Source organism: Silurus meridionalis, chromosome 4 (genome assembly GCF_014805685.1).
Source record: "Silurus meridionalis isolate SWU-2019-XX chromosome 4, ASM1480568v1, whole genome shotgun sequence".
Lineage (NCBI taxonomy): Eukaryota > Metazoa > Chordata > Actinopteri > Siluriformes > Siluridae > Silurus > Silurus meridionalis.
In genome coordinates, this window is record NC_060887.1 from 13,579,781 (window position 1) to 13,595,954 (window position 16,174).

The 16,174-nt window shown below is 40.6% G+C and overlaps 1 long non-coding RNA gene across 1 annotated transcript; it reads right to left on the bottom strand.

Annotated features, from left to right (window-relative positions):
• Positions 1-10,775: 10,775 nt before the first annotated feature.
• LOC124384873 lies at positions 10,776-16,099 on the bottom strand. Its single transcript, XR_006925632.1, has 3 exons — positions 15,731-16,099; positions 12,019-12,099; positions 10,776-11,558 (listed from the first exon to the last, which is right to left on the bottom strand). It is a non-coding gene; the product is annotated as an uncharacterized LOC124384873 (long non-coding RNA).
• Between the last annotated feature and the right edge of the window lie 75 nt (positions 16,100-16,174).

Genomic DNA, 16,174 nt, shown 5'->3' on the forward strand with positions numbered 1-16,174 from the left:
TACAATGCAATTCCTTCTGTCCTTCTATATACTTCTCCATCAACATCCTCAAAGCAAATAAGGCATCTGTGGTGCTCTTCCTCGGCATGAAACCATACTGTTGCTCACAGATGGTCACCTCTTCTCTCAGCCTGGCTTCCACTACTCTTTCCCATAACTTCATGGTGTGACTGATCAACTTAATTCCCCTGTAATTACTGCAAGACTGCACATCTCCTTTATGCTTAAAGATCGGTACCAGCACACTTCTTCTCCATTCCTCAGGCATCTTCTCACCTTCCAAAATCCTGTTAAACAATCTGGTCAAAAACTCCACTGCCATCTCTCCTAAACATCTCCACGCTTCTACCGGTATGTCATCTGGTCCAACCGACTTTCCACTCTTCATCCTCTTAATCGCTGCTCTCACTTCCTCCTTACTAATCCTATCTACATCCTGCTTCACCAACTCCACATCATCCAACCTTCTCTCTCTCTGATTTTCCTCATTCATCAGCTGCTCAAAATACTCCCTCCACCTTCTCAACACACTCTCCTCACTAGTCAACACATTTCCTCTCCATCCTTTACTGCTCTAACTTGCAGTACATCCTTCCCAGCTCGGTCCCTCTGCCTGGCCAATCGGTATAAATCCTTTTCTCCTTCCTTAGTGTCCAACCTCTCATACAGCTCCTCATATGCCTTTTCCTTGGCTTTCGCCACATCCCTCTTTACCTGCTGCCGCATCTCCTTGTACTCCTGCCTACTTTTCTCATCACTCTGTCTATCCCACTTCTGTTTTGCCAACCTCTTTCTCCTTATGCTCTCCTGCACTTCCTCATTCCACCACCACGTCTCCTTGTCTTGCTTTCTATTTCCAGATGTCACACCAAGTACTTTTCTAGCTGCCTCCTCATCACTCCTGCAGTAGTTGCCCAATCATCCAACACCTCTTCACCACCACCGAGCCTCTGTCTGACCTCTTCCCTGAACCTCACACTACTCTTCCTCCTTCAGTTTCCACCATCTTATTCTTCTTTCAGTCCTCACTCTCCTCCTCTTCTTCTTCACCTCCAAAACCATCCTACAGACCACCATCCGATGCTGTCTAGCTACACTGTCCCCTGCCAACACCTTACAGTCTCCAATCTCCTTCAGGTTGCATCTCCTGCATAGCACATAGTCCACCTGTGTGCACCTTCCTCCACTCTTATCGTCACCCTATGATCCTCCTTCTTCTTAAAATAAGTGTTCACCACTGCCATTTCCATCCTTTTAGCAAAATCTACCACCATCTGCCCTTCCACATTCCTCTCCTTAAAACCATACCTACCCATCACCTCCTCATCACCTCTGTTCCCTTCACCTACATGCCCATTAAAGTCTGCCCCAATCACCAATCGTTCTTTCCTAGGTACACCATCTACCACTTCATCTAATTCACTCCAGAATCTTTCCTTCTCCTCCATCTCACAGCCAACTTGTGGAGCATAGGCACTGATGACATTTATCATCATCCCTTCAACTTCCACCTTCACGATCATCACCCTATCAGAAACTCTCTTCACCTCCACTACACTCTTACTGTACTCTTCCTTCAGAATCACCCCTACACCATTTCTCTTTCCATCCACACCATGATAAAACAGTTTAAATCCACCTCCAATGTTCCTGGCCTTACTCCCTTTCCACTTGGTCTCCTGAACACACAGCATATCTACCTTTCTCCTCTCCATCATATCAGCTACCTCTCTCCCTTTACCTGTCATAGTACCAACATTTAACATACCAACCCGAACCTCCAGTCTCCTACACTGCTCCTTTTCCTGCCATCTCTGTAGACGTCTTCCTCCTCTCCTTCTCCTCCTTCGGCCAACAGTAGCCCAATTTCCACCGGTACCCTGTTGGCTAACGATACCTGTGGCGGTCGTTGTTAACCCGGGCCTCGACCGATCCGGTATGAAATTCTTATTTGTGACCCGCATATTTGATTTGGCACATGTTTTTACGCTGGATGCCCTTCCTAACGCAACCCTCCCCATTTACCCGGGCTTGGGACCGGCACTAAGAGTGCACTGGCTTGTGCATCCATAATGGCTGGGTTGCTTTATAACAAAGTACCTATAAAAAATTATATACAAATAGATTTGGACTGAAGTTTGTTAATGTCAGGCCGATGACGTGGAAGCGGAAATAATTCAATCATAGTCTTTATTGAAATAGTTCAACCAAAAAACACTCACACACACCGAGGAGAAAAACAAACAAAGATATCCGCCCGAGATGAGTAATCCAAACGAAATAGAATCCGGAAACGAAATCACAACTCCAACGGCTAAGAGTAATCCATACAGAACAGAGTTCGTAGACAGAACCAGAGGGGAATGCTGGCCGTCGAGCAGCCACGGGATTCACCAACATGAAAATTCAAGAACTGACAGCCTGTGACTCGAGAACGTGAGTTTATATAGTCTTCAGAATCTTAGTTTTGTAGGAAACAGGAGTGGAACCCAATGTGGCCTTCTGATGCTGTAGCCTATTTGGTTCAAATTTTGACGTGTCATATGTTTTGAGATGCCTTTGAGTTACCTATGCTCTTCTGAAATCTGAAACCAGTCTTGCCATTCTCCTCTGGTCTTTCTCATTATTAAGACATTTCCATTTACAGAACTGTTGATTTTTATACCTTTCTCTGTAAACCCTTAAGGACCAGGCTTTCTGGCACTAACAACCATGTCACAGATAAAGTTAAATTTTTTTCCCCACTTTGATGTTTGATATGAACATCAACTGAAGCTCTTGACTTGTGCTGTTGCCACATGATTGGCTGATTATATAATTGCACGAATGAGCAGGGATACAGGACACTATGAAAGTGGCCAGGAAGTGTGACAGCTGATGCAATTTTTATACTTTCGAGTGAGCTAACTTGTTTTTCTGCCAAGAGCAAGTGCATCCTGACTGATAAATCCGCTTGCCCGTTTCCCCTAGTGCCACAAGTGTGACATATGTAAGGCTCAATTTGAACGAGATGCAAGCTGATGCAATGTCCCTGGTTGAAACAAATATTTCCTGCAAAATATTTCCTGTTGTACCAGTGACACTTTACAGTTGGATTCGCTGGATGTATGTTACACATTTCTAAGCGGTTAAGGCGATTAGATGAAACTGCATTGTCCCACAATCCCTTGCCATGACTATCAAAGGGGGAAAATTCACTGAATGAGAATCAAGCTGGATTTTAATTCAGTCTACACATTCTCCCCAAATAATTGTTTTAAATGCATCGGCCTTCAGACGATTAGCATCCTATGTGGACCAGGATATAGCATCTGTCATTAGTATCGAATAAAAACGACAGGATCTTGGCTAACATAGAAAGAGGCTAATAAAGAAGTTAGAGACAAAGAGGGAGATGGAAAAAGAGGGTGAGCTGCCACCACATAGGCTTCGGTGTCACACATAGACGCCGTGTCAATAGAATTTTCCCATTGCAGTTACAGAAGGAAATAAAGGAGGCCACAGCTCAGATTGGAGCTAATCTATTATAGGGCCCCTGGCCATATATCTTCGTGTCTTCAAAACTACTATATTTCCTGTCTTAAATAAATTAACTATCCAAAACCACCCCCACTCCCCCACACACACACACACACACACACACACACACACACACACACACACACACACACACACACACACACATGTCTGTGTCCTCCTCTGTGTCCCTTAGAGAGCTGAAGATAAACCATTTCTCTTCAAACTCAGTACTTACTATTTTTACTAAATGAACATGAAAAGCTAAAAGCAAGCCTCACTTGGATCCTTTACAAGCACAACAAAGAAGCTGCCATTATCCCTGATGATTCACAAACTAGCAGCAAAAGTGCATCATCATGGTAAAATTACATTTATAACGTATCTCTTAAGTAAGACAATATTATGAATGCATATACCAGTTAATTATTATTCATATTCATGAAACTAGGATATCTGAATATATTATTCTTTTTAAAGACCGGAGAGAATAATATCTGATTGGACATGATATAAGAAAAGGTAATAAGTTGGCTTCACCGAAGATTCGATAGAGTCTGCCTTTTGTTCATTTATTATGCATATATTTTAGGATTAAAAGATATTTAATGCATGTTAAAGGCATCTAATGCATGTTAAAGGCAATTATTAGCAGAAATTTCTTTCTAAAGGTTCCCACATACTTTGTTTTGTGGGACCCAAATGCTAGTGAGGTATATATTTAAAGTCTTTGATAACAAAAAAAAATATTTCAGGCAAAACACAATGTCCTTGCAGAACAAAAGGTACAAAACCAAAGTATCTGAAAACGTACGACCGCCAGGCTGAATTAGTCCATGTATGCAAAAAACAAAGTGTCCGAAACTTACAGCCAACCCGCACCACGCGGGGGTAAGGCCGCATGAGAGAACCAGTCTTTGTCATAAAAATTTAAAAATCAAACCAAACCGCAACCGGTGGCAAGGTGCAAATCCGAGAAAACTGGATCTGAAACCTCAAGTCTCAAACAGAACTGGAAGCCGGCGAGACGATCTGTCAGAGAACGCGAGGAATTCGCATCCATTTATGCAGCAGTTTGAAATAGTTTGCGATACCCCGGAAGCGGAAGCTGTGAAAGTGGGAGAACCGGAAGTGCGTGCGCCGCTGGCTGGTATTGTAAGGTATTGTAAGCCTCTTCCTCGGTGTCTTGAGCGCAGGTGACGGTGCACAGTGAAGGCGTGGCCACCAGGCGGGTGGAGGGGGTCTGGTGGAGGGAACCAGGGAGCAAGCTGGGACCGGTTTGAGGCAGGCAACATGGAAGTTGGGGTGGACACGAAAGACTCTGGGAAGGCAGAGGTGGACTGCCACAGGGTTGAGAGCCTTGGATATAGGAAAAGGTTCAATAAAGTGACGGGCTAGCTTCCTGCATGTGACCTTCAGGGGCAAGTCCTTGGTAGAGAGCCAGACCCTCTGGCCGAGGAGGTAAGCAGGTGCTGGTCTGTGCCTGTGATTGGCTTAGTGGGCATAGGAGAGGGAAGACCAGGAGAGAGCAGGAGGGAGGAAACAATGGGTTGGTGGTAACCATAAGTGGCCTGGAAAGGGAAGAGGCCGGTGGCAGAGGACAGTAGAGTTTTATGGGCATATTCAGCCCGAACATCTTCCTTGATAGTGGGCCACCAAAAACATTGCTGCAGGACGGTCAAGGTGTGAGGGGTACCCAGGTGGCAAAAAAGTGGAGAGCTGGGCCACTCCTCCACGGCGGTTCTGAAACTGGTTCTGAAGCAGACGGGTGAGCACAGTATGTACATGGCAGTGGTGTTCCTCTAGGGAGCAGTAGTAGATTAATATGTCATCCAGGAAGACAAACACAAAACGATGGAGCATGTCCTGAAGGATATCGTTGACTGCTGGGAAAATAGTAAGGCCAAACCGCATGACCAAGTACTCATAGTGGCCTGCGGGGGTGTTAAAGGATGTCTTTCATTCGTCCCCCTCCCGGATGCATACGAGGTGGTATGCGTTGCGGAGGTCTAGCTTGGTAAAGATAGTGGCCCCCTGGAGGAGCTCAAAGGCTGAGGACATCAAGGGCAAGGGGTACCGATTCTTAATGGTGATGGAGTTGAGTCCCTGTTAGTCAATGCAGGGGCAGAGACTCGTGTCCTTCTTTTTAACAAAAAAGAAACTCCCCCCAGCCAGGAAGGAGAAAGGGCAGATGATACCAGAAGCGAGGGACTCCCGGATGTAATCAGTCATGGCCTCTCTTTCAGAGGGGGTTGGGGGGGGTTATTACATATGGTATTACCATATGTAATACCATATTTTATTTAGTCAAAAAGACAGATCAGATTTTATTGCAGTATGGATTTAAGTCTAATCTATAAAAGCATTCATAAGGTTAGGCAATGGTGTTGGGCAAATAGGCCTGGCTTTTTGGCATTTAATTTTTTCAGTCAGTCAGTCAGTCATTCATTTATTCATTCATTCATTCATTCATTCATTCATTCATTCATTCATTCATCTTCTGTAGATGCCTGATCCTGGTTAGGATTGTTGGCAAATCCAGAGCTACCCAGGATTCCCATCCTAAGTAGTCTTGTAGGCTTGCCAGTCTATAAATATCTTAAAAAGGCAAATTTACCCCAAGGTATTACTTGTTGTTGAAGGTTAGGCTCTATACAAACCATTCATGTTCTTCCTCTCCTCCTTTAACAAAGCATTTGTATAAATACTTTGCTTCCTTCTCAAACAAGTTCAATCCGATTCAATTATACTTTAATTGTATAGCAATCCAGGTCTGTATCCTGATCCCTAATGAGCAAGCCAGAGGCAATAGTGGCAAAAAACTCCCTGAAACAGCAGAAAGGAAGAAACCTTGAGAGGTTTTTTCAGGAAAATGAAAAACATCCTCTTTCAGGGGCAACACTAAAAGCATCTGCCTTCCGCAAAGCTGCAATAAAATAGAAAAACTGAGTTCTCCATAATGTGATGCAATGTGTACCAGGGCATTAAATTGTTCCTTATTCACAACATTTACTACTTATTACTTATCTGAAGGAGTAATGTTCTCTAGGCATCCACCAAACCCCAGTCTGGCCACCAAAATGTTTTTGAATCAACCAATGGTGAGATTTACACTAATCTATTCATGGTTTAGGATTTTTGGAAGGAAATACAAGGCTCCAGTGTGATTGCTTACGAAAAAGCCATGAAATTCTTGTGCTAACATTGCTTGTAGAGGCAGTCTGCAACATGATAGCAACAAGTACAGCCGAGACTAGATTATTTTTATATATTATGCACTCAAGCAATATGCAGTCCAGTACTGTGGCATATTACTACAGATGAGCTACTGTAAGGCAGAAAGTTTTCAAAAGGTCAATAGAATGTTGATGCCACTTAAAAAGTCATTGAGCTCTTTACCAGATCCTAATATACTGTTATGGCGTCCCCTGTGCACACAGCCCAACAATCAGAGTTTATTAAATGTAAAATGTATGGTAATATAAGCATTTGTAAACATCTGGTAACATCAGTATTATGTATATTATGTTTATAGCATGCATGCCCATATAATTTTTTTGTTGAGGTTAAAAATATCAATGGTAGTCTCAATAATTATCAACAGCCCATTTATATGGATTACATTAAAATTCAGACCACATACTGCTACACAGAAAAAACTGTTTATTACAAGGACAACTCAGATATTTAGAATACAAATGTCAAATTATTCATATACATACAGGAAGACCCTATGCTAATACATTCTTTCTGGTACTTGTGTATATCCATGGCAGCACCAAAAAAAATTTTCCCAGAGGGACCGAAAAATCCAGAGTATTTGAAAAGTACATTTGGGGGGAATATAAGCAAATATATTTAGCAGCATTATTGCAATGTTTAAATATATATTGTCTATATATATTTAAACATTATTGCAATAATGTTTAAATATATATAGACAATATATATTTAAACATTATTGCAATGTTTAAATATATATATAGACAATACAGTGATGAAAGATAATGAAAATAAATGAAAAAAAAACTTGTGAAATAACAAACAATATTTATTGATACATATTTGAGTTATTTTGACAACAGAAGTTGACTTAACTTTGAAGTTCAAATGAAAATTGTAAGTCTTGTAACACATGAGCATTTTCTTCTTCTTCTTCTTTCAGCTGCTCCCATTAGGGGTTGCCACAGCGGATCATCCGTCTCCATACCACCCTGTCCTCTAAAACTGCCTCTTTCACACCAACTACCTGCATGTTTTCCCTCACCACATCCATGAACATCCTCCTTGGTCTTCCTCTTTTCCTCCTTCCTGGTGGCTCCATCTTCAGCATTCTCCTACCAATATAACTCATGTCCCTCCTCTGTCCAAAGCATCTCAATCTCGCCTCCCTCACCTTGTCACCAAAACGTCCAACATGCGCTGTCCCTCATTTCTAATCCTGTCCATCCTCGTCACTCCCAACGAAAACCTCAGCATGTGCAGTATTATTCAACCCCCAGCTTCAGTACCTTGTGGAGCGCCCTTTAGTTTTTATAACTTCTAACAAGCGTTTTCGATAAGTGCTGACAAGCTTCTTACACCGTTCGATTGGAATATTTTAGACTTTAGATAGACTTTATTGTCATTGCATTGTACAGGTACACTGCAACGAAATGCAGATTGGCATCTACCAGAAGTGCAAAATGTAGCAATCATGCAAAAAGTGCAGATAAATATGTAGCATATTTACAGCATGTGATATATATATATGTAAGCATATGTGCAGTGAATAAATATAAAGGCTATAACAGTGCAGAAGTGTGTGGACATCATTAAGAAGTACAGACAAATGTTTCTAAGGCTATGGCATTGAAGAGGAATGTGCAGAAGTGAAAGATTATAAGATTATGGCATATATATACATACACACACACTCACACTGTCTTATACACTGGGTTTGGGAGCGCAGCTTCACCCTCGGAGGAACCTGGCAGATCGATGGTGCTATCGCATAGGCTTGGGACAGTGTCGTCACCCTCAGAGGACCTTGGGACCACCCTGTCGCCTTTGAAGGGGTCCTGAAGCATGATGGCGCTCTCGGCTGAGTTTTGGACCGTGACGTAGCCTTCAGAGGACCTTGGGACCGTCATGCCGTCCTCAATGGGGTCCCGAAGCGCGATGGCACTTTTAGCGGTGTCTTGAAGGGCTATGTCATAGCAGTAGGGACTGTGGAGTGTGACAACGCCTTTGAAGAGACCTTGAAGCATGGCTTCATCTTCAGGGGCATTTGGAGGCTTGATGTCGTCCTTAGAGGGACTCCAGCAGTGGCTCCTTTCGCGGCCAGGCGGCGGTACGAAATCCCTCTCGCGGCCAGGCGGCGGTTCTACATCCCTTTCGCGGCCAGGCAGTGGTACAAAGTCCTTGGCGGGACACTGGAGCTGAGTGGCACGCTCGGCGTAACTCTGGAATGGAGCAGCGTGCTCGGAGGGACTCTGGAACGGAGCAGCGCGCTCGGAGGAACTGAAGGTGCAGACGTGGAGATCTGCCGTTGTCATCCCGAACATCCCCAGGAGTTGTCTGATAAAAGAACCTCCCTTAGTGCCTCCCTCGCCTTCCTTAGTGCTCCACAGCCTGCTGGCTCTAGAGAGAGCATCTACAGACAGAAGGGAAATACAAAAGGCGATCTTGGCCCGCTCGGTGGGGAATTGGGAAGACTGCACATCCACGTACCTGCCGACGCTCCATAGAAATACCCCCCCCCACTCGGCAAACTCGCCAAGAAGCGAGCCAGGAATTCCACTGGGCTCTTGGAGGGGCATGGCACAGCCGTGCTTGCATGCTCCAAAGCCGGCGAGCATGATCCGCGAGGAGCAAGCTTCTGGGTAAAATCCAAAGCGGAGTTCGGCTGCCGATCCAACGCGGTACGTCGATTCGGTTTTCTGTATTGGTTGGACTTTCTGTCAGGGTATGGAACACGAGCCAGAAGTGGGAGTAGCTCTATCATGTTTATTGAGTTAACAGAGCACAACACAGAGTCAGGGAGAGTCACGAACAGTAGTCAGGAAAGTTTACCACACGAGTGTAATCCGGAACCGGTATGATCCACGGAACGAGTAATCCATGGACTACAGATAATCCAAGGAACGCGGTTAATCCAAGGATCGGGGTAATCCACGGAACCAGCGGGGAATGCTGGCAGTCTCGAGTTATGTCGATCTCCATAGCCATTGAGTAGGTCCGACATGAGTGACATGGGAATGGAGGCTTATATAGGGGAATTGCTAACAAGAGACACCTGTCTCTCATTAATGCCAGGAGCGGCAGAACGAGGCATTGTGACAGCTACCGAAAGGGCCATGGCAGGTGGCTTCCCTGACATCTAGGAAGATGCTTCACTAGATTTTCGAGTTTGGTTGTGGAGATTTGTGCTCATTCAGCCACAGGGGACTGGAATGCAGTCAGCATTCCAATTCATCCTAAAGGTATAAATAATATTTCCATGGGGCTTGCTTTATGTGCAGGGGGATTGTCATGCTGGAACAGTTTTGGGTTGGGTGTCCCTAAATCCTTCTGCATATATTGTTTTAGATTTAGATTTACAATAGTATTGGTTTAAATAAAACAAAATATGCATCCTTACAGTTATGTTACTTAATAGTTTATACTGCAAACACTGTGTAGATTCTTTGTGCCAGCAAGTGGGCTTAAATTAAATAAAACAATTATTACAACATAAAGTTTTTCTTGAATTCTAAATAAAATGTTTATTATATATACTGTATGTATGTGTATATACTGTGTATATATATATATATATATATATATATATATATATATATATATATATATATATATATATATATATATTATTTTTAATAACTGTAAATAATACAATGATTGAATTTGATTTAAAAAATGAAGTCTTATTACTTGAATTTAAAATCTTAATCATTGTATTTTTCTAAGTTCTATTGAAAGACTTTGGTCAATATCTCAAAACGCTACTGTAACTGTGTTATTTATAGAGTGTTATATGTAGAGGGGATTTGTACAGTAAAATATATATATCAGCACACACTTCAGTTAAAAAAAATAAAGATGCATACATTAATTTAGATTGTTTATTTGATTGCACTTTATTAAATATAGACAACCTAAGGCCATTAGGAAGCATTGTCACCTCACAGCTCCATAGTCTCTGGTTTGATCCTGAGCTCAGGTTACTGTCTTGCATGTTTTGCATGTTTTCCCTATGACACTGTAAAATGCATCTGGTTTCCTCTCAACTACCCAAAAACACATAAGCATGTTTTCTACTCTAAACAAAAGTTTGGTGTGAATGTGTGAATGCATGGTGTACTTTTTAGAATGTATTCCCATCATATGCATTGACTGGATCCATAATCCTGAGCACAATTTTTTTTTATATATATATAAAACATCCAACCAAATTCATAAGTAAATATTGTGTTATACCACAACAATTTGCCTACAATGACAATTTATTGTTGATTTTTTTCCAATAACCGATGCCCCATCAAGAAACAAAGTCAAACGAATTGGCTTTGTGGGTACAGTACACATTGATTTGATTTGCTGTGATATAAGATGTAAATGAAACAAAAATGACATGCCATCTGGCTGATTGGGAGCTGTTAACAGCACACGTTTGATTTCAAGGGTTTTTTAAAGTTTAAACACGTTTTTGCAGACTGAGTAGAATATTTCCATCTGGTGCTCGTGACGTTAAATTAGCTATCCTAGGAGTAATGGTTGAGGCAAGCCTTGGTCAATGGCTAATGTGAGAGAACGAGTAATAAATCTCTCTGTGGATGTCATGTACTAAAAGTCAGTTAGCTCATAGAAAAACCATTAAGTGGCTGTAACTTACAGAATATTTAGCAGCAAAAAACATTTCCTTGTCTCTCGGAGATACTGTATATCAGTCACTGGGGATGTGTGCCTGAGTTCTGTAGCCTGATGAAAGAGGGCTTGTATTGGCAAAAATAGAGACTCGAAGTAGCCCTTAATCAAGAATGGCACAAGTGGAGGATGGAACACTGCAAAGAGATAAATTACATGGAATAATCAGATCAGCTGTGAGGTGCCACAAAATTACGTTCCTCATACAGCAGCACTGCCTCAGGCTGCCACTTTAACAATTACATTAAAGCTTGTTCAACTGTGTTAAACTTCGGATCATACAATAAATGCTTGCAGGAGCCTTGTTATGTCAATAACGTAAGCGATTTTAAAATGATAACAGGATTGATTTGATCAGTGTGAAACATGCTCAATAGGAATAAAACACAGTTATCGTCATGGGAGCTGGCTGTGTCGTGCGAACGCAATGAAACACAGCTAGAATTTATGAATATTGTTATGCATTTTCTTCTTTTGTCTGTGCTCGGGAGCTTGTTCGGGGATTTGCCATTGAAGATTAAATGGGGCCAGCCTGCGACGGAAAATCTGCACCATTGTTACGTCAGTGTGAGAGTTAAAAAAGAACAGTGGACACACCAGAATCATGTCCTCCAAACTTTGCAGGTCTTCACTCTGTTCAGCTATTGCACCTTGATTGCTGACTCTTCTTGATGACAGCTAATGATCAAACACACAGGAAACCCATTAGTGTATAATTACCATGGCTAATGGCACCTTGACACCAGAGGAGTACCCAGAGCACTCATTAATTTAGCTTAAGCAAGTTTGGATACGTTTTTGATCTATTTGTAAGGTCAAATTAGCTCAATCATATGTGAAAAGGTCAGTCAGGCAAAAAAACTGATGTCAAATAAGCGATGTTTATAGCCTAAGTGTGATAAAAGTGTAATGCCTTTAAATGAAGATCAAAATCACAAAAGTCAGACTGACTCCTCTTGATATGACCTTTATAGGACCTACAGGACAGATACATATTGCATGCAAGATCATGTTAGGAATATATATATATATATATATATATATATATATATATATATATATATATATATATATATATATATATATATATATATAAACATTGCCAGGAAGCTGTTAGTCAGTACCATAGAGCTGCCAATTTCACCTCAGTGGACTTCAGGCAGAGGTGTAACCATACAACATGATTGTGTGCCGTCTACATACCCATCATTTGCATAAGCATTTGAATGTCATTCTAAGCAAAACTCCAAACTCTCCTCGTTTCTCGACCCGAATGAAACAAAGCAAATTGATTGGGGAAAAAACATGCTATTAAAAAGAAAATCCATAAAGCCATTTACTTTTGTAAACCTCTCTAGATAAGGCCACCTGCTGCAATTTCCTATTTATTAACCCATGCCAAGGATTGCACTGCCAGATGAATATTTTATATATTTATAGATATGCAAGGGCTCTTTTGCTATTTTATAATATATTTTACTTGTTGTTTAATCAAGAGTTAAGCAGAACCGTGTTTCTAAGGATCGATCGGGAAGGAATATCGATGTCCGAGCTGAGAAATGAGTTTTTTCTGACTGCTTTGAACAAGTTTAAACAAAGTACAGTATCAACTGGAGAGGAGTGTGAATATTGCAGTCGAGATTTCCAATGAAATCAAACATAGCACAAATCAGTTTCCCTCAGTGGCTTATGCTATTTTTTTGCCTGCATTGCGGCGACACAGTATGTGTGCATTCGTGTGTGCATATTTGTGTGTATGTGTGTGTGTGTATATCGCTATACGTGTGTTGTAACTTGGCTCCCTAAACTGCAACCCTCGAGGAGAGCATGCTGGGACCCGAAGGAAGTTTCTTAGAATAGGTTTAATACTGACTGCAAAGCGATGTCCCATGTGACGTTCTTTGTCACTATTCATTCTCCTTACTGCGGAAGATTCCATTGAAATGCTACGAAAACAAGTGCATATCAGGAATGAAGAAAGAGCGGAGCTGGCAAGCATGCCACATTTTTATTGTTTTTATGACATTTTCTGTAAATAAAATCCAGGTAAATCAGCAATAAAAGCTTCCTCTTGCGCTCCAGGGCTAACAATTACTTATGAAGCGTTTTTTTTTAATGCAGTGATTCAAATGAAATCAGTAACCAGCTTACTAATATAAAGTAGGCATAATAGTGTTATTACTTTTGTCAAATAGTGTAATTGATGCAAAAATTAAAAAATAATGGTTTCAGCTACAAATCTCATTACAAACTATAAACTGTTAACCATTAACACTGTTACCAAATGGTTTCTATTATGCAATGTGTGATCATAATTAAACAAAAAATGTATATATTTAAAAAACATTATAGTGAAGTGAAGGCCTAATACTGTCCTAATGGTTGCTAATGGTGTCCAGTAGATACCACCATGTGATCCGCAAGCTGCCAAAAATCTTGGTTCTTAACGGTATTCACTAGAGATAACAGGTGCCAATAAAAATTAACAAATGAACAGTAGAGACACATAGGGTTACAATATTACAGTTTCCAGTGACATCAATACAATTCCCTTTTTGACCATTAAAAAACAAATACTGAGTACTGTATATCAATTCAAATTACAGTAATGAAAAGCATACAAGAAGAACCTCACTTGAAAAAAGGGATTGCTGAAAAAGAACTGCTAGTGTAGTAATAATTCACATGAGTAATAGTAATGAGTCACCAAATAATTCTACACATAAGAGAACATTAGTTGTTTGGTAACATTATAATTAAAATGGCACATGACTACAACTGAAACAAGTAATCTAAAAATGTTAGATTGCACTGGATTATTACTTTACTATTGATACTGGATACTACCTGACTTTTCAGCCATATGTGTTTTTTTCCCAAACCACAAAGTTGGAGGCACACTATTGTATAGAATGTTATTGGATTCCATAACATTAAGATTTCCCTTTACTTGAACTAGGAGATTCAAATCTGTTCTAGCATAACAATGCCAATGTGCATAAATCCAGCTCCTTGAACATATGGTTTACATGGGTTTGATTGGAAGATCTACAGTGGCCTGCTATAAAGCTCTGGCTTCAACCCTATCAAACACAATTGGGATGAACTGAAATGCTGACTGCACCCCAGGCCTCCTCACCTACATCAGTACCTGACTTCACTGAAACCCTTGTAGCTAAATAACACACAAATATCCACAGGCACACTCCAAAACCTAGTGGAGAATCTTTTCATAAGATTGGCATTTATTATAAGAGCAAATGGGGAATAAATGTGGAATGGGATGACGTAGGGTCCGGTGTCCACAATCTTTGTCCAAATAGTGTGTGTATGTTTCTGTATATATATATATATATATATATATATATATATATATATATATATATATATATATATATATATATATATATCTGACTAGCTCTGTCAAATACTTTTGTCTTTCCATATCATGCTTGATTCATGAGCTTATGTTAATTCGTAAATCATTAGTCTTAGCTACTTAGCTAACAAAGATTCCACTTACACATTATCCTTAGCATTACCGAGTACAATTGAAAATTGTTACACTGTATAACCTCTGAAAATCTAGCTAGCTACAGCACTATAGTCTAGCTCACTCAATTGATAGCACCTTCTATGTTCCTGTAGACTGGATGCTGAGCTGTGAAATGCTTCCATGTACACGTTTTTGCATAATTGTACTGACTGTTGTCACCTCAGTACAAGTAAAATAAATATTATTTTATTATTCTACTAAAAATATTGTCACCATGAGCCAGGTTCCTTGAGTACTGTAAAGAGACAATGTGTAATTTGTTACATTCCAATTCTGGGTACAGTTGCCATGCAATTTCCTTTTCATTTCTTTTCTTTTTTTCTGGCATTAAAATAGTGCATAGATTGCTTTTTTCCACTTCTTCTTCTTCTTCTTTTTATTTTTTTGAAGGTTCAAACTGTCACATAGCACTATTAAACTGTCTGGATTACTAATAATTTTTAAAAAAGTGTATTTTACATTACCATCTTAGCACGTCTGTATGCACTTTTCCCATACTGTTACTTGACATAAAAAATATAATTAAATTTTTAAAAAAATGTAACTGAAATGACCATCCCTAGGTGTCATCTTGGCATTGTATAGAAACATAAATGGAATTAAAACAGTGAGAATAATATCACATAACACAAGGGGTTGCAGAGGGCCTGAACATTTCCCTAAACCCAATCTGAGTGTCAGAAGTGTGCCACCTGAGTATAAGCAGAGGTTCGCTGAGGAATAGCAGGATTTTCTGCATTATGCAGCACATACCTTCCCCCCCTCTTTTTTTCTGCAGCTGAAGTAATTGTTAATCTCCCTAGTGCCCTGGACTTCAGCACCTGGTAACATAGTGTTGCTGCTGGTTAATCTGCTCACACGAGTTCTGGTGAGAGGTAGACCTCAATTAGCTCGGTTAATTTAGTAAGTGCAGAAGAAAAGAAAAAAAATGCAGATTTAGAGAGCAGAACTTCTTATACGTCTTTTAACTTCTTTTGAGTGATCTCAGTAAGTAATAGAATTCGTGGCTGACAAAGAGAGATTAAATACCCGAGAGGAGCTGCAGACTGTGTGTGTGTGTGTGTGTGTGTGTGTGTCTGAGATTAAAAAGAGTCAGAGGGTTAATATGAAAATGCTCTGCCTCAGGTGAGAGAGTAAGGTAAAAGAGGTGGTGGAGGAAAGGGGGAGGGTTATATACAAAGGAACAAAAGTGGGGAG